The sequence below is a fragment of the Ictidomys tridecemlineatus genome, chromosome 6 (assembly GCF_052094955.1).
Source record: "Ictidomys tridecemlineatus isolate mIctTri1 chromosome 6, mIctTri1.hap1, whole genome shotgun sequence".
NCBI classification, from domain to species: domain Eukaryota; kingdom Metazoa; phylum Chordata; class Mammalia; order Rodentia; family Sciuridae; genus Ictidomys; species Ictidomys tridecemlineatus.
This window is the reverse complement of record NC_135482.1, coordinates 66,219,531-66,225,186: the sequence shown is the minus strand read 5'-3', so window position 1 is coordinate 66,225,186 and position 5,656 is coordinate 66,219,531.

Here is a 5,656-nt window from a genome sequence, read left to right as displayed (position 1 = left end):
AGAAACCAACTTCAAAAGCCTTGAAGCCAATGCCCTTCCTTATGCCTTCTGGTAAAAAAGAAATTTACTTGTGTTTTACCATAGTCTTGAGGTAAATGCTAGTATCTTCATTTAATACAAGAATACTTATAGAAGTAATTTGATTACGTTAGATTTAATAATAATCTAGGACTTGAACCAGTCTTTTCTAAGGCCAAAGTCTTTGCTCTTCCATCTCCCCTGCTGTTGGAATTGCTCAATTAGGAATTCCATTTCTAATGGATGCAGGAAGAGAAGAATGAAACCTTCTACCTCCATCATTCCAGAGGCTAATTTAGATCTGACAGTAAACACTGGAAGAAGGAGGAGGGGAGGTGAAATTTGATGGATACAAGTCTTGGGCTGGATTGTAGGATACAGTTGAATATGTCCACTTCACTGATGTATCCATTCGTGGGTCCCAGGCTCCATCTTATTGGAGAATCAGTTATTCATCCCTTCCTGAGGCTCATAGGAAGGGTAAGCTGTCTGCATGGCCAAGCTACCAATGGATTCCTGAGGGAAAGACGACTTCAATTTGTCTAGGTTGAAAAGCCAAATTCTGGCATCATGTTTCCCTGGCACTACCTCCCAACATTTATTTACCCTCAGAGGTGTAAGAAGCTGATATCCATGCTTCTTTCACTGGCCTGGAGGTAAACCATGGGAGGGAGAGCCATACAACTAGTTTCATTGCTGTTGCTGTGTAGTTGAGAAGGAACCTGTATCTCTCAATTATTTCTTTTATTAAATGAGGGAGCTGGCCAAGATATACTATGATGAGTCAAGCAATGAGTAAGTACAGACTCATAGAAACTCTGAGCCACAGCATATATTCCTCTCTCTCAAATATCAGTGTTACTGCAGTTTGAGACCAAACACTTGACTGAAGGTTCCAACAAATCGGGTTCGGTCACTCATCCCTCACTGTTGAGAGCCATAGCCAAAGGGCCCCAGCGTTTCCAGCTGCCAGCAAACTTCCAGCTGCCAGCTGATGATTGGCTCACAGCACCCGAGCAAACTTCTAGCTGCCAACTGATTGGCTCCTCTGCGGTGGTGATGCTCATTGGGCTGTTTCCCAGCCCTTTCAGACCAGGGAGCTGTTCATTGGGGGACTTTTTTTGGCTCCGCCCATGCAACCCAGCCAATGGGCCTCAAGAGCAGGAGGAGTGGGGGGGGAGGTAGAGAGGCTTGTGGGAAGCCGTGGTGGCAGTTGGGCTCTGAGGGTTTTCCTGAAGAGCTGTGTGGTGAGGTGTGTGTGTGTTTTCTAAAAATAAAGTTTGTTTCTTTTGACAAGTGGCTCCTGAATTGTGCCCAGCCAGACTGCGGCACCCCACACCAACCCCTAATAAACAGAAAAATTAATAGTAAAAAGCAAGAAAGGAATTTTAATTGATAGAGCTATATTGGGAAGAAAAATAGGATCAAGTATCTCAGTCCTGATGTGGGAGTACCAACATGAGCTTTAGGTTTAAATAGAGAAAGAACTGGGGCAGGAGGTGAGAGGTATCAATAATTAAATATTCTTGGATAAACTGAAGTCTGATTCTCATTTCTGATTCTATGAGGTGGCTCTGGAGAACTCCTTATCACTTCAGGGGCATCCATTTGTTGCTTGGATATCTATCTATCAGACCTGTGATTCCTGGCAGTGGGTAATTCAGTTTCTCGTGAGATGATTCTTTCTATTTTGGGTTGTAGGAAGGGAAGTCTCATGCTGTGGTGACCCATCTGCAAGGCTTTGCTACTCCTGGAAGGTATAAGGCCAATTCTGGAAATTTCCAGGTGCCATTTCTGTGATCTGGAATAGGAAGGACATTGTAAAAGATGGCAGTTAACATCCCTGCAAATATTGGAAATACCTTAACCTATTATCTTGATGTCTTCAGTCTTGAAGGAAGATGAGATAGGTTAGGTAAACTTAGGGCTAATAAACCTTGTATTACCAGTTTTTAGAGAAACACTCATTAAATTATTAACATGTTTGTGTGCAAGGTTAGCAAGAATCCCACCAAAGGTTTAGGGGAAAGAGGACAGATACAAAATGAAAGCAGAGATGTCAAAACTTTATCCTTCTCTTAGCTACCCATCAGGAATCAGCAGACCCAAATAAAGAGCCACCGCTTTTAGCAAAAGCAGCATCTAATTCTCTGTTATACCAGTACCACAGTGGAGGATCACTTTACTCCCAGAGCCTTTTTTTTTTACTATATTAAATTCAACAAACACCGTACACCTATTGGCTTTTTTGTGTCAAGGACTATACTGAGCCATTCCAAATATTTGGGCTTTCCAGTTGGCGCTCTTGGGGAAAGAAACAAACAAACTGAGAGTGGAAAACCAGCCAGATTCTGAAACCCTCCGCAGTTTCAAGGACAGAGAATGAAGGAAAGAGTAGGGTCAGTTCTTCAGGACAGAGAATTTTAGGAAGCAACCGAATTCTACCTAAGATTGTAGCTTCTCACTCATTTCTGGTCTATATCTCATTAATAAAGTGCACAATAGCTTTTTCCCTGAGAGGGAATGGTGGCCATACCATTTATAGGCGGAGGTGCCTCTCAGGCTCCAGAACCCAGGAGGCCTTGAAACTACATTTCCCAGAAGGCATGGCTCAGCGTCTGTCCTCAAAACGCCCTTCCGAGAATTGTGCGCCTCCTTTGGGGGTTAGCGCGAGTCACGCCAGTCTGGGTCTTAGGATCCAACACACCCACCCTGGTTTTAATGTGCGGTGAAGGGTTGATCAACGAAATAGAAACTTTCTGCTTTACCCTCGGGCCTCTCGGTGTTCCTCCAGCACCTCTTGCAGTAGCCCTGGCCCTGCGTGGTCCCTGTGGACCGGTTCGATTGCCTGCGTCCTCTCAGCCTTAGGGCAAGAAGGGGTCCAAGTCAGGAAAGGGGCTTTGGCGAAAAGTATGGAAATTAATCGGAAAGTTTTCTTAATTTGAAGTATCTGGGGAGAAAATTGCTAGAGGGCGTGAGGCGAGCGGGGGAGTTTTTTTAGCGGATGGTAGGGCACAGGTGCGGTTGAGGACCTGGAAAGCCTGCCCCGTTGCCATGGCAACCATCCGAGGACTAAATCTCGGTGTAGTCAATACCCTAGGACACAGAGGCACGATAATAAAATAAAAGGCTGCCTTGCTCTCAGACTGTGTGTTGTGTTGTGTTCTATGGGAACAAAATGAAAGGACGCTCTTGAGAAGACAGATGAGAGAGCCAAGGAAAGCCGCCCAGAGAAAGTGATGGGATTAAGTCCAGAAGTGTCCTAGATTTGAAGGGAAAACTTCAATACTTGTTAACTGCATACAGAATCAAAGGCCGTGTAGATTGAAGAGATAAACATTAAAAAATTCAAAGAAAATGTACAAAAATGTTATGATCTAAGGTGGGAAAACAAGTCACTTTGAAACTAAGAAGTTATGAACAACATTGATATCATGACCTTTGGAAACTTACCCCAAACAAAAGATACCATAAATCAGTTTCAAAGACAAAAACACAAGGAGAAAATATCTGTATCATGCGTGAGAGCTAAGTGTTAACATCTAAATATCTAAAGATACCAGGAAACACCAGCTAAAGATATCAGGAAACACTCCTGTAGGCAGGGTTAAGGTCTGTTGCTTTTTGCAACAAGAATCTACTGGAGCTAAACTATAATTGGCAAAACAGCAACAGGTCCTCATGTTAACTGGGAAAGGGGATGTTTGGTCATTTTTGTCATTTGTCCAGTGTTCCTCTCTATGCTCAGATATGATTTCAGAGTGTTTATCATGTAGTTTTGCAATAATTCCAAACATTAGCTTCTTATATGATGTTTTTGTTTTAGAGCATATTCCACTATCCCTTTAAGATTATGACATATTATCATATTTCATATGTGGGAACTTGGAATGGATTCTCCTTTCCCTTAGGAACATTATATCAAAGCTTTTCAGAGTCCCTATAGGTAAGTTTCTGTCTTCAACTACTGTACTTCAAAATATGTATAAATTCAAGTTTGATTGCCACTTTGAGAACTTAGGTTGCACCAGGCTACACTCCTCTGCTGCTTCTCTGAAGACCCAATATAGGCTGTGAAAGTCTGCAATCTGTCAGCAGCATTGCAGAAAGCCAGGAGCTCAAACTGAAACAGGTTGATACCATATTAGTCTTGAAGCTTTGAAATCTCACCTGCCAACACCAGCCTCCATGCTCTACCGCCAGGGGACCTCATGTTATGTCATGGATCTTGGCCATACTGGTCAAATAGCTTCTCCCAAGAATGACTTGTATACAAATATGCCTCAAACTTTAATTAAACTTTACTTTCACAGAGGCCTGATTCCATACTTACTGAGCAATTTGGCTTCAATAATTTTCGGAACTCCCTTGCTCTATGGCTAATGTACTTTGTCAACTGATTGTATTCCTAGTGAGATTTGGTCACATCATTCTCCTTCTCTTTGTGCATTGCCACTCTCTGCATGGCAATAAGCCACAGAAGTTATGAAGTTATATTTTGGTCATCTCCTTATTTCCACCACACAACAATGTTCGTATTTTTGTCTTACTTCATCACAGTCACAGAATAACCTTGTCTGATGTTGGTGATTTGTGAAATGGTTTATATAAAGTAGGACACAATTTGTCTTAGGTACTAGTTATAGGCTAGTTACCCTCTGAGCTAGTTTCATCTGTCATTTTTCTTTCTCATCAAATATATAAAGAACAACAAACAACCTGGTAAAAAATTAGGGAAGGGTAGCAACAACAATTGACAAAAAGGAAAGAAATGAATAGTTGTGTGTTAGTCCATTTATCATAATTACAATGAAATATCTAAAGCAAGGTAACTTTATAAAGAAAGGTTTAGTTAGCTCACGTTTCTGGAGGTTCATACAAATGGAAACCCCTTCTACTCAGAAATGAAAACAATAAAATTTGATTTACTAGTATTTTGTTGAGGGTTTCTGCATCTGTATGGGATGTTGGCCTGTAGTTTTCCTATTTGTTAGGTACATATATATTTACAATTGTAATATACCATTTGCAAATAGATTCTTTTAACATGACCTTTTTGTCTCTTTTTACAGCTTTTGAAATACAATCTGTTTTGTCTGACTTAAATATAACTACCTGTTTTTTTTTTTTTTTGTGGTTTCCATTTGGGTGGGACTCTTTTTTCGTCCTTTCCCTTTTATCCTACGTGTGTCTTTAAAGTTGAGATAAGTCTCTTGTAGGCAGCACATAGTTGGGTCTTCATAAAATCGATTCTATTGTTTTATGTCTTTTGACTGGAGAATTTAATCCATTTATATTCAAAGTAATTAATGATAAGTATTGACTTACTATTGCCATTTTGGTAATTGTTTTCTGGAAAATTGTAGACTTTTTTGTTTCTCTCTTCTCTTGCATCTTTCTTTGTGGCTTCTGTGGTGGTTTTATTTGAATCCTTTCTTCATTTCTTTTGTGCATCTACAAGGATTTCTGCTTTGTGATTACCATGAGGCTTACATAAAATACTTTACATTGATAACAGGGTATTGTAAGCTGATACTTGCACAAACTCTACACTTTTACCCTCCCCCCAATTTGTTTTTGTTTACATGTTTTGTGTCTTATGGTTTTGTTGCTGCGTTAGTCAGTTTTCTATTGCTAT